Raw genomic sequence first — 11,941 nt, 5'->3', positions numbered from 1 at the left:
GCGGCTCGGATCCCGCGTTGCTGTGGCTCTGGCGTAGGCCGGTGGCTACAGCTCCGATTCAACCCCTAGCCTGGGAACCTCCATATGCCGCGGGAGCGGCCCAAGAAATAGCAACAACAACAACAACAACAAAAAGACAAAAGACAAAAAAAAAAAAAAAAAAAAAATCTTTCCTTCCAGTTTCTCAGCCCTATCAGATAAAAGCATGGCCTCCAATTATAACAAACTTACAGTTTAACCAAAGAAACAGAAATTGCGGAAATGACGGCAGATCCAAACCAATAGACGATAAGCCACATTGAAGTTCTCAAAACTCAGGACAGCAACTCAAAAAACCTGAGAATATTCAAAACAAACCTGAAAATCCTTGACCCCTGAGGAAGACTCACTTCTTTGCGCAAACAATAATTAGACTGGGATCCTGGCAGTGAGGATAAAGATGAAGTACACAGATGATTTGGAGCCGCTGAAATGGGTACACAAACTCTCAGGCAGTGCCCACCAGATCCCTACTTGGATGTAGCGCAGAGCATGATGCTTGCCAATAAAAAATAATAAACTCAAATAAATAGCTGCTTTGCGATCTCATGTGGAAAGTCGGATCTGCTTGGATTCTGTTTTCTGTGTTTGTGCACATGCTGAGTCTATTCTCAATACTTAGCTTTGTAAAAAAAAAATAGAGTTCAAAGTCATGGCTTTTCAAAACTTAATTGTTAATTCAGAAGATGAAATCTGTGACCTCACGATTTCCCATGGGCTTTAAAATCATGACATTCATTCTTCACTTCTGACAGTGTCTGAGTAAAAAAAATCATCCTTCATCCTACTAAGATGCATCAGCTGCAAACAGAAACTAGCGATAAAAACTAACTACGCCAACAAGCACATGAACAAATGCTCAACATCCCTGATTGTTAGAGAAATGCAAATCAAAACTACCATGAGATACCACCTCACACCAGTCAGAATGGCCATCACTAATAAGTCCACAAATAACAAGTTCTGGAGGGGCTGTGGAGAAAAGGGAACCTCCCTGCACTGTTTGTGGGAATGTAAGCTGGTGCAACCACTATGGAGAACAGTATGGAAGTACCTTAGAAAACTGTACATAGAATTACCACATGACCCAGCAATCCCACTCTTGGGCATATATCTGGACAAAACTTCCCATGAAATAGACACATGTACCCGCATGTTCATTGCAGCACTATTCACAATAGCCAAGACATGGAAACAACCTAAATGTCCATTGACAGATGATTAGATTAGGAAGATGTATATATACACAATGGAATACTACTAAGCCATAAAAAAGAACAGAATAATGCCATTTGCAGCAATATGGATGGAACTAGAGACTCTCATACTGAGTGAAGTAAGTCAGAAAGAAAAAGACAAATACCATATGATATCACTTATATCTGGAATCTAATATAAGGCATAAATGAACCTTTCCACAGAAAAGAAAATCATGGACTTGGAGAATAGACTTGTGGTTGCCAAGGGGGAGGAGGAGTGAGTGGGATGGATTGGGAACTTGGGGTTAATAGATGCAGACTATTGTCTTTGGAATGGATTAGCAATGAGATCATGCTGTGTAGTAATGGGAACTATGTCTAGTCACTTACGATGGAACCTGGTAATGTGAGAAAAAAGAATGTATACATGTATGTGTAACTGGGTCACCATGCTGTACAGTAGAAAATTGACAGAACACTGTAAACCAGCTATAATGGAAAAAAAATAAAAATATAAAAAAAAAACAAACTAACTAGGGCCTTGTTACTCAGCATGGTCCACAGACCAGCAGCTTTGGTATGAGCAGCTCCTTCCATCCTTAGCCCCACCTCCAGATCTTCTGAATCAGGATCTGCATTGTAACACAGACCCAGTGATTTGTGTCTTAAAATTTGAGAAGCCCTAAATTAGGGAACAGTGATTCTGTTGCCCATTTGCTGACCTTCACCATCTGAAACCTTTAAGAAGAAATAGCAGCCCCTGGAAAACAAAAAGGGGAGAAAATCACTGCAATTGTAATCATTAATGGAATCATTGAGCAAGCCATTGGCATTGTTGCAGCAAATTTCCTGTGGATAACATGGTACAGCCGTGCTTAAAGTTGGCTGGCAGAGCCTCTGGCTTGTTCTGACCCAAATCAGCTGATTAGTCTTGGTTAGTTATTAGGCTTCAGTGGAAAGGATAGAAAAGCCTTCAACAAGGGCCTCAACAAGGAAAGGCAGCTGTTTTTCATAAACTGCTATGAATGAGCCTAACAGGGCCTCATCCTTTATAACCTGCTACCTCCTGCCTCTCCATCAGCAGAGAAAAACTACTTCCGGCAAGGGTGACTCCTGATCTGCCAAGAGTCGAAAGAAGAGCTCAGGTAGGCCAGCAGAGGGGAGCTTTTTGAGCCTGTAGGTGGGAGAAATATACAAAACAAAAATAAAGTACTTCCTAAATACTTCCTCAATTCCAAAAGGCCATTGATCGTAAAAAAACAAACAAACAAAAAAAACTGTAGATCTAAAAGAATCTTTTCAGTAAGGATGATCAACACTCCTCTGTATAAGTCACAGATGTATCCCCAGTTTTAAAACATAAAATGAGGAAGGTAGACTTTGCAGAAGTCTACCTTAGAATTCAGAAAATTTGGTAAACCAAGGCTTAACAATTTTATTGGCCAGGTTGGCTGGTGGGTACTAGCAACTGTCTTTACATTGCTCCTTGTAAATGTGTATGAAACCATGATGCTCACTGTTTTCTACAGGCATCTTTTTTTACTGTGGGACTAGAATACAACCCAAAGAACTGCAGGTAAGAGAAATATCAAGACGCTACTTTCTCCAAAGAAATTTGGATCGAAAATGAGGTAAGTCTATGAATTTCATGCTCCTGTAAAACTTGGCTTTTCATGACCTGGGGTCTGAGTCTGGTCACTTAATAATCCACACCTCATGAAGAAAAACCATCCAACCTTGGGTGTATATGTGTGGGGTAGGGGGGATGGCGGAAGCAGAGAGAGAAACTGAGGTCCTAAAAGGGAACAAAAATTATCCCCCAAACATAGAGCGAGTCAGTGAAATTGCAATTCCCCAATGTGCCAGGTCATTATCTTTCACTCTATCATACTTCCTCCTTCAAACCATTCTAGGTTTTCTGGTGAACAGTCAAGTTCTTTCAATGAATAAAATTTCTATCTCTCCATAACTACCCTGAGAATACAACAGAAATTGACCGAACATTGTAAATCAACTATAATATAAAAAATAAAAATCTTTAAAAAAAAAAAACTGACTTGAAAAAAGCCCACCAATTAAGAACTGCAGAGAGTAACAGTAGGACATCCAAATTCAGAGTTCTCAGTGCTCACCAAAGTAAGGCAACAAACTCCCCCATCCTGCCTAATTCCAAAATCTTCAAACAACCATCTCCACATGTCACAGAAAGTGTGGTGAATCATTTTTCGCTAAGGGAAAAGTACTTTCTTCCTATGGCCCTCTTGAAAGTTGTTTTCTACCTTTTTTTTTCTTTTAAATTGATTGTGGAAAATCCTTGTATTTATGTACAACCTAAATTTACCATAGAAAAAGTCAGAAGGAAAAATTCTATGTTATAAAGAGTAGAAAAATATTGTGTTACCAGAAACCGTGATCATATTTGCTCTTATAGGCATTTATTTGAGCTTTAAAAAAAGGAAAAGAAAGAAGGAAAAAATCTAAGTGGATGTTTATAAATGGCAAAAAGCTTTTTAAAGAATCCCTCCTAGAGGCCTCAGGCTTTCAAGGAGAGGCATCGCTGGTTTTTCTTTCCCCTGAATCCTAAAGCTCCCTCTAGTGACCAAGAACATAACACTGTCTACAGGTATGGAGAGTAAACATTGTCTAAAGCCTCTTGCTCGTGCATAGCACCTTGACGTTTCCCTAACATTTTCCACATTTGCCATGAAAACTATAGGAAGTAGGAAGTAAAAGTGTTCTTTCCCTCATTTCATAGATATGTAAACTGAGGCTCAAATGGGAGCGAGACTTGTACAAGGTCATGTGGCTGATGACAAGGGGACTGGAATTAGAGCCCAGGTTCCCTGTGTTGTGCTGCACTGCCTCAGGTTCTGTGACATTCATGCAAACCTATCCATGAATAGTCTCATAGAAGGCATGCGTGGAAGCATTTTCAAAGGATTTATAAAAGGGATCCTTGACTTTCCGGGGTCCCTTGGAGCATCTGGTGAGTGCGCTGGGCCCATCCCTACACCATTTTCCATACAACATTAGGAAATCCATGGGCAACCCTGAAGGGTATCAACTGACCCTCAAGGACTCCAAAGACTCCCCCCCATTAAGAAGCCATTAATGTATATTGGATATACTATTGAGATACCAAGAACTCAAAAAATATGAACGTTGAAGTTCTTGAATCTACCCCTTAATTATGATGTTTTCCATGCTTATCTAGTTATCTCTTTAGCATTGTTCAGAGTATTTAAAAGGATTGAAAAAATTAGTATATATTTGCTAACATTTAAGGAAAAGCCTATAGACGTTGCCGTCAATGCATTCTAGCATTCCCACAGGCATGTCTGGGATTAGTGGCAAACTGAGCTGTTCCTAGGAAAGTAGCAATTTGAACGCATTTTTTTCAAATGTAAGCACATACCACAGTCTCACTGGTTGGCTCTGTGGAGAGAGCCTAAAGAAGCACCATACTGAATATACAAAGAATTTTTTTATATATTTTTTTTTTGTGTGTGAACAAAAACAAGTACTACCTCTAAATGCTTAGCTCTTTTCATTCTGGCATTTCCAACGGCTTTGGAAAAGCCAGAATGAAGAGTGATGGATAGCTAGTTAACGTCTGTCTCTTCCGCTTAAGTTCCACAAGGGTGGGGACCAGGTCTGTATTAATCAGTCAGATTCCCAGCATCCATCATGGCACCAACACTAGTACACACTCAACACACTCATTGAGTCAGCCCCTCTGAGAAACTGCTCGTTTCCCTCCATCATTTATCAGTGGACTCTGGTTTCCCAGGACATTTCCTATATTTCCTATAACAGTCTACCCAGACAACCACAGGTTCCTGATATGTGGCTGCTCTTATGCAAAGTTCTGTTTTCTATTCTAGGATCCACACCCACAGTCTAGATTGGGTTACAAATAAGTCTAAGCAATGATAACAGCTTTCTGCTTTAGCCTTCCTAGAAAGTTTCAAAGAGATGTGTTCAGATATAAGTAAAAAGGGGAATTCCCTTCGTGGCTCAGCAGAAACAAATCAGACTAGCATCCATGAAGACACAGGTTCAATCCCTGGCTTCACTCGGTGGGCTAAGGAAGGACACAGTGTTGCCATGAGCTGTGATGTAGGTCACAGATGTGGCTCAGATCCTGCATTGCTGTGTGTGATGTTGGCCAATGGCTACAGCTCTAATTTGACCCCTAGCCTGGGAAACTCCATAGGCCATGGGTATGACACTAAAAAGACCAAAATAAACAAACAAACAAAAAGATATAAGTAAAAATGCAGTGCTCTAAAAGAACAGTTCACTCATCAAGACTAGTTAGTCAGTGTTCATCTAGCTAGGAAGGTTGGGGGGGGTCCTCTCACATACCCTCTACTCAGCATGCCCTTCTCCTCATCTTTTATCCTGTTTCCCTCAGCTTCTCGTCAACCCTGCTCACCTAGTGAAATGTCACCTGACATTAGTTAGCAACTCTCTTGGTTAGCAACGCTCATCTGTTTCCATGGCAGAGTTTCCACCTTCAGGACCATGCTATGATCTATCACAACTGCATACCCCCTTACATGCATTAAAGCCAAACAAGAGGATCAGGAGTTGCTGAACATAAAGATGAAGAAGGAGAGAGTCAGAGAAATGACAGCAGAAGAACTCAGCTGGCATTGCTGGCTTTGGAGATGGAAGGGGCCACGGGCCAAGAAATGTAGGTGATCTCTAGAAGCTGAAAAGGCAAAGAAATAGATTCTTTTCTGGAAGCTCTAGGGCAGAAGTTAGCCTTGCCAGTACCTAGATTTATAAATTAATACATTTGTGTTGTTTTAAACCACAAAAAAGAAAAGAAATGGACTGTTTTTCACTCTCCAGTTTATGTTGCTTTATCTTGAATTGGACAAATCCCACTTCTTCAGTGGTTACTGGCAACATCTCCATGAAAGGATGGGGGCTTCTCAATGAAGGATTAAGGTCTGAGCCACTGCTAAAAGCTGGAATTTCAGGTGGCTGGGTCTCAGTCTCAGCACAACCCGTCAGTCTTCTCACCCATTGTGCTCCTCTTTTCCCAAATGCCCTATTGGATGTCTTATTTAAGTCAAAGTCTCCCAGGTTTTTGCACACCACCTTCGGGATTTTTGCCATATCAAAGTAGTACCTGAGCGAATATATACTGAATCCCTTTCTTCAAGTTAACTCAATTCTTAAGCAATATTTTTGTTTTATAAGTAATATCCATAAAATATTAATTTTTATGTGAAAATTATTTTTTTCCTAATAGACATTAAAACAACAAAACTACTAAAATGAAAAAAACCTTTGCATTAGAATTAATTCATAACTATTAAAATGTTTAAAACGACATTGCCTATATACCCATGAAAAGCACCTTAGAGTATCATCAGTGGCATTATCTGCTCCACATTGTGAAATACTTTCCTACTCCTTTGCTACCCTCCCCAGGCCTTCTACCCTCCCCATACCTACCCTTTCTCTCCCAGAAGGCTCCCCCACTGCCTATATTCTTAAAAGTAGTCCATCCAACTTGAATTCCATCAGGCTTCTTCCACACCTTCCCACTCCACACAGCCCTCAAAGTACACCTGCATCTGCTCTCTTCCTTGCTTCTTCTCACTCTTCTTCCCTTCCTTCTGTTCAAGAAATGTCTGCTCACTTGTGTGCTGAAGCCCATCCTGATGTATTGTCTTAAGGATCTCACCCCCACCCATTAAGTTCTCTTTTACTTGTATCTAAATTATTTTAATTTGTGAAATGTATCATGCATACCAAAGCACATAAGCATAGCTGTTCAGATTAAGTGGTAAAATACAAGCACGGGTGCCCCATCACTCAGGTAAATAGAGCACTGCTAGTACCTTCAAGTATTTCTCTCCCACTCAAGTACAAGCTCTGGCATATCTTTATGGCTTTAACGCCTATGTGTGTAGACCTAAGCAACATATTACTCAGTTTTCCTTAGTTTTAAATTTTATGTAAATAGAATCACACTGATTTATGTTCTGTGACTCACTTCTTGAATTGAATACGATTTTTTGAGATTTACCCATTTTGATGTGCATAGCAATAGGTTATTTATTTATTGTGCATTTCATTGCATGACTAATCTGCAAAATTCCTTTGTTTTTATTTCTGTAGAATATTCCATTAATGACTAATCCAAAATTTATTTATCACATTACTATTTTTGGATATTTGAGCTGTTTTCAGCTTTTTTGTTATTATAAGCAATGCTATTTAGACATTCTTCTAATTGTGTCCTATTGCTTATAAAGGATATTTTTTAGGGTAATGGCTTTCAAATATTGTTTAACACAGCTCATAATAAGAAATACCTTTTAGGAATTCTCCTGTGGTGCAGTGGATTAAGGATGAAGCATTGTCACTGCAGTGGCTTAGGTGGCTGCGTAACGTGGGTTTGATTCCTGGCCCAGGAACTTCCATATGCTGCAGGTGTGGCAAAAAAAAAAAAAAAAAAAAAAGGCATTTTACAACCTAACCAAAATGATTAACAGAATACAAAACCTTACTATTAGCAATCCAAAAAAGTTAACAAAATAATCCATAACCTTACTATGAGAAATATATTCTGATCATCTCTATTTCTATTCTGTTCTATTTAATCCTATCATATTCTGCTCTAGTTTTTGTTTTTAAAAAGACTGATTTACCCACAGTGTGATCTGACCCCAATCAAGAAAAATTAAAATTGGAGTTCCCTTCAGGGCTCAGTGGTTAACAAACCTGACTAGTGTCCATGAGGATGCAGGTTTGATCCCTGGCCTCGCTGAGTGGGTTAAGGATCTGGAGTTTGCTGTGAGCTGTGGTGTAGGTCGCGTACATGGCTGGGATCCCCCATGGCTGTGGCTGTGGTATAGGCCGGCAGCTGCAACTCTGATTGGACCCATAGCCTGGGAACCTCCATATGTTGCAGGTGTGGCCCTAAAAAGACCAAAGACAAAAAAAAAAAAAGGGAAGAAAAAGACAAATTAAAACTACCTTATGACATATGCCTAGTAAACATTACTGAGTTGCAAAGCATGTATGTGTTTTAACTTTCCTACATCATGATAAACAATGTTCCAATGATACTCTCTCAACTTATAGACCAGAAGGACACAGAAATTACATTGCTCCCTGACCTTACTAACTTGGTAACACATGTACTTTTAAAATGTTTTGTAGCAAGTTCCCTTGGGGCCTAGTTGTTAAGGATTCAGTGTTGTCACTGCTGTGGCTTAGGTTTGATCCCTGCCTTGGGAACTTTGCATACCATGGGCACAGCCAAAAAAAAAAAAAAAAAAAAAAAAGGTTTCTAATTTGTGGATATTCCATTGTAGCTCATTGTGGTTTTAATTTGCATTTCCAAGGTTAGTGATGAGATGGATGATACTTTCCTATGCCAATGAACAATTTGTGTTTCCTCTTCCATGAAATGCCTGTTTATATATTTTGGCCATTTTTCTATTAGGATACCTACATCTTATATATTTATAAAATATTTTGTATTTTTGAGATGTTGAGCATTTGTTGAAAATGAATTACAAATATCATCTCCTACTCCATGGCTTGTCTGTTAGCTTTCTTGAATGTGTTTTTTTATGAACTGAAGTTATGTACTGTAATTGAATTTGTCAATCTTTTCCTCTATGATTTGCATTTTTTAATTTTTCTAATGTCTAAGGAACTCCTGTATCAATAAGTGGTATTAAACTACATAGTCTTCTAAAAGTGCTATGCTTATGCTTTCACAATTAAGTCTTTGGCCCACTAATATTGATTTTCAGTATTGTACCAGGAGGGAATCTATTTTATTTTTTTAATCCACATGGATCATGCTAGCAGCATGTATTGAATAGATCTTTTCTTTAGCAGTCAGCAATGACTTCATTGTGAGTTCAGTTTGCATATATGATTGGTTTGTTTCTAGCCTCTATATTTCTGTTCCATAGATCTATTTACCCATCATCTTAATCATTATAACTTTATGAGTTCTAAGTCTGGGTAAGGCAAGCCCATCCACATCTTGTTCTTCCTAGGTTTCTGGTCTACTTTGGAACTTGTTTCTCTTCTACATCATTTTAGAACCACTTTTTTTCAAGTTTCTCCTAAAACCCTTCTGGGTTTTGACTGGAATTACATTGAACCTATTGATAAATCTGGAGACAACTGGCATCTTCACTCAATTGAGTTTTTCTATTCAAGATTATTGTATATCTCTTCCTTCATTTACGTTGTCTTTAATGATATTCAGTAGTACTGTATCATTTCTCCACAAGAGTTTCTATTCCTTTGAAATTTATGCTTTATGTAGACATTGCTAAAAGGCAACTAACTGATCACAGCTGCTATATAGAAATGCATCTTTTTCTATATTCATACCACATTCAGCCACTGTGCCTAACTCTCTCATTAAGTAAAATGACTTATCTGTAGGAACTTTTAGAATTACTTATTATCAATAATGATATTTTTCTCCTTACTTTCTAGTCTTTATCATTTTTATTTCTTTTTCTTATTTTACTGTATCAGCCTGGATATGCAGTAGATTCAGTGCTAACCATCACTGTTTTCTTAATTTTAAAGGAAATATTTTCCATATTTTGGCATAAAATGCATTTGCTATATGTTTTTATAGTGGCTGGTACCAAATTAAGTTCCTTTCTGCAGTAAGAATTATTATTTCAGTTGTCGTTTCTGATAATTCTTACTTGTGGATCCTTCTTTCCTTGGATTTTCTTTTTATTTTTAAGACACTATTGAAGTATAGTTGAGATCCAATAAACTGCACATATTTAAGATGTACAATTTGACAGACTTTGACTTATGTACAGTTAACCCTTGAACAATGCAGGGGTTCAAGTGCTGACCCTCCACTCCGCTGAAAATCACTTATAACTTATGGTCAACCTGCCCTGTCCATGGTTCCACACTTGCAGGTTTAACCAGTTGTGCCTTGGTATAGTACTGTTATTTACTATTGGAAAAAATCCACCTATGAGTGGACTGTGCAGATTAAAATACAGTGTCGTTCAATGGTCCACTGTATAGCTCTGTGAAGCATCACCACAATCAGGATAGTGGATATAACCATTACTCCTCAAAACTTTCTCCTGACCCTTCATGAATCCTCCTCAAAATTTCCCTGCCAATCCTGACACCCTGGTCTTCAACAACCACTGCTTTTTGTCAGAAATGATTAGCTTGCATTTCCTAGAAGTTTACATAAAGGAAATCGTATGGTCTGTACTCTTTTTAGCCTGGCTCCTTTTACTCAGTATTATGATCCTGAGGTTCATCCATAGTGTGCATCTATTGTACATTCTTTTTTATTGCTGAGTAGTATTCCATTGTATGATATACAACAATGATTTATTTATTATGCAATAATGGACATTGAGTTGTTTCCAGGTTTGGACTATTAAATGTCCTTTAGCCTTCTTCTGGGGTGCAGTTAAGTTATTGGAAAACTATTTGTCTTTTTTGCTCTTTCTTTTAAGCAAGTACTCTTCTGAGTACTCTCTCCACTGGATGGTTGGGATAATGAGATTTTGTGCTCTGGCTGGTGGAAGCAAGAAGTAGTTCTTGAGAATTGTACCTTCTAATCCTTTTAGGTGGCTCTTTCCCCAGCCTCAGGCAGTTTCCTCACAGGAAATTGTACTGATCAGTACTTGACTGACAACTTTAGGAGAACTCTCGGAAGATCTCCAGAGTCTTTTTTCCGTGCATCTTTCCCCTCTCCAGTACCCTGCCCTGCAATGTTCATTACCTTGGCCTCTCCAGACATTCAGCTCCATCTCCTCAACTCAAGCCAGCTGCTGCTCTCGGCACAGGCTCCACTTCCTGCACACAGGCTTTTCAGGCAGTAAATTAAAGCAATTGTAAGGTTCATCTAGTGTGTTTCCCATCTCTCAGAGATCACTATCTTTCAATGCCTGATATCCAAAGTCTGAAAAACTGTTGTTTCATGGGAGTTTTTTTCCCCTATTTTTAAGTTCCTTCAGATGAGAAAATAGCTGAAGTTCCTGTTTCTCCATCTCAGCAGGATAGCAAAAGTCTTGAACAGTGTCCTTACATCTTTGGTGACCTTTAACTGCAAATTTTCTGTAGAACTTTAGGGGTAATTCGTTGAGGCTTGATTTAGAGCTGATTTCCTTCAGGAAGGATTTCTATTGCTTTTGTCAGTGACTTAGAAACGCTATCAGTGAAGGACTATTTTCAAATTAAATTCTTCACCTGCATTGTGCAAACAGGTGTGTACTTACAAATTCTCAAGGGGTATTCCCTGCTTCCACTCGACACAACTATTAAGAGAAGAAAGGGACTGCCTCCCTCTGCATGGCAAAGTTCATTTCCTGTTCACTTTTATGCAGAGTTTTTACTCTTTGGAGTCACAGCTTTATGCATTCTTCTACTGGGAATGCAGCACCGGCCTGACCTAGGTGTTCTGTCTTGCACCCCACACCCCACGCAGGCATCAAAAGTGAAACTCTGCTTCTCCAGGGTTCAGAAAACCTCAGTACTAAACCTAGCTTTGGGGCTGCTTTATCACCCAGGCTTCCTTCTTTCATATTATTTTGGGTATCTGTAGATTCCTTAATTCCTTGTCAGTTCAGCAATTTCTCTTTAAAATTTCACTCTTTTTTGCCTTTTTAGGGCTGCACCCACAGCACATGGAGATTCCAATGCTAGGGGTCTAA

At 38.9% G+C, this 11,941-nt stretch overlaps 1 long non-coding RNA gene across 1 annotated transcript in view; it reads left to right on the top strand.

The window, feature by feature from the left end:
• LOC106509390 overlaps nucleotides 1,784-11,941 on the top strand; it is a 60,996-nt gene continuing 50,838 nt past the window's right edge. Inside the window, exons 1-2 of the long non-coding RNA XR_002341535.1 lie at nucleotides 1,784-2,383; nucleotides 2,768-2,869. This is a non-coding gene — a long non-coding RNA (uncharacterized LOC106509390). The remainder of the gene's footprint in view (nucleotides 2,384-2,767; nucleotides 2,870-11,941) is intronic.

This window comes from Sus scrofa, chromosome 2 (assembly GCF_000003025.6).
Source record: "Sus scrofa isolate TJ Tabasco breed Duroc chromosome 2, Sscrofa11.1, whole genome shotgun sequence".
Lineage (NCBI taxonomy): Eukaryota > Metazoa > Chordata > Mammalia > Artiodactyla > Suidae > Sus > Sus scrofa.
This window is presented reverse-complemented; position numbering and strand designations above follow the sequence as displayed.